This window comes from Arachis duranensis, chromosome 3 (genome assembly GCF_000817695.3).
Source record: "Arachis duranensis cultivar V14167 chromosome 3, aradu.V14167.gnm2.J7QH, whole genome shotgun sequence".
NCBI lineage: Eukaryota > Viridiplantae > Streptophyta > Magnoliopsida > Fabales > Fabaceae > Arachis > Arachis duranensis.
Genome location: NC_029774.3, coordinates 15,041,063 through 15,042,983, shown reverse-complemented (window position 1 = coordinate 15,042,983; position 1,921 = coordinate 15,041,063).

Genomic DNA, 1,921 nt, shown 5'->3' with positions numbered 1-1,921 from the left:
ATCGCCACTGAGGAAGACCTCAATGGACGTCCACTGGCCTCCAATGAGTTCCCTAATGAGAAACCATGAGAATCTGAGGCTCACACTGAGACCATAGAGATTCCATTGGATTTACTTCTGCCATTCATGAGCTCTGATGAGTATTCTTCCTCTGAAGAGGACGAAGATGTTACTGAAGAGCATGTTGCTAAGTGCCTTGGAGCAATCATGAAGCTAAATGACAAGTTATTTGGTAATGAGACATGGGAGGACGAACCCCCTTTGCTCACCAAAGAACTGGATGACTTGACTAGGCAGAGATTACCTCAAAAGAGACAGGATCCTGGGAAGTTCTCAATACCTTGTACCATAGGCACCATGACCTTTGAGAAGGCTCTGTGTGACCTAGGGTCAAGTATAAACCTTATGCCTCTCTCTGTAATGGAGAAGCTAGGGATCCTTGAGGTACAAGCTGCAATAATCTCACTTGAGATGACAGACAATTCGAAAAAACAGGCTTATGGACTTGTAGAGGATGTCTTGGTAAAGGTTGAAGACCACTACATCCCTGCTGATTTCGTAGTCCTAGAGACTGGGAAGTGCATGGATGAATCCATCATCCTTGGCAGACCCTTCCTAGCCACAGCAAATGCTGTGATTGATGTTGATAGAGGAGAACTGATCATTCAAGTGAATGAAGAATCTCTTATATTTAAGGCTCAAGGATATCCTTCTGTAACCATAGAGAGGAAGCATGAAGAGCTTCTCTCAAAACAGAGTCAAACAGAGCCCCCACAGTCAAACTCTAAGTTTGGTGTTGGGAGGCCACAACCAAATTCTAAGTTTGGTGTTGAACCCCCACATTCAAACTCTAAGTTTGGTGTTGGGAGGTTTCAACATTGCTCTAAACATCTGTGAGGCTCCATGAGAGCCCATTGTCAAGCTACTGACATTAAAGAAGTGCTTGTTGGGAGGCAACCCAATGTTATATTTATCTATTTTCCATTATTATTTTATGTTTTCTATAGGTTGATGATCATGTGAAGTCACAAAATCAATTGAAAAAGCAAAGACATAATGAAAAACAGAATGAAAAATAGCACACCCTGGAGGAAAACCTTGCTGTGTTTAAACACCAGTAAGGGCAGCAAATGGGCGTTTAACGCCCAGTCTGGCACCTTTCTGGGCGTTTAATGCCAGAAATGGGCACCAGACTGGCGTTTAACGCCAGGAATGGGCAAGAAGCTGGCGTTAAACGCCAAAAAAGGGCAGCAGCCCGGCGTTTAATGCCAGGATTGGCAGAAAGGGCATTTTACACTCCACTTGGTGCAGGGATGAGCTATTCTTGACACCTCAGGATCTGTGGACCCCACAGGATCCTCACCTACCCCCTCCATCTCCTCTATTTCTTCTTCTTCTACTCTCTTCTTTCTTCTTTTGCTCGAGGACGAGCAAACCTTCTAAGTTTGGTGTGGTAAAAGCGTTGCTTTTTATTTTTCCATAACCATTTATGGCACCTAAGGCCGGAGAAACCTCTAGAAAGAGGAAAGGGAAGGCAAAAGCTTCCACCTCCGAGTCATGGGAGATGGAGAGATTCATCTCAAGGGTGCATCAAGACCACTTCTATGAAGATGTGGCCATGAAGAAGGTGATCCCCGAGGTCCCTTTCAAACTCAAAAAGAGTGAATATCCGGAGATCCAACATGAGATCCGAAGAAGAGGGTGGGAAGTTCTTACCAACCCCATTCAACAAGTCGGAATCTTAATGGTTCAAGAGTTCTATGCCAATGCATGGATCACCAAGAACCATGATCAAAGTGTGAACCCAGACCCAAAAAATTGGCTTACAATGGTTCGGGGGAAATACTTGGATTTTAGTCCGGAAAATGTAAGGTTGGCATTCAACTTACCCATGATGCAAGGAGATGAACACCCTTACACT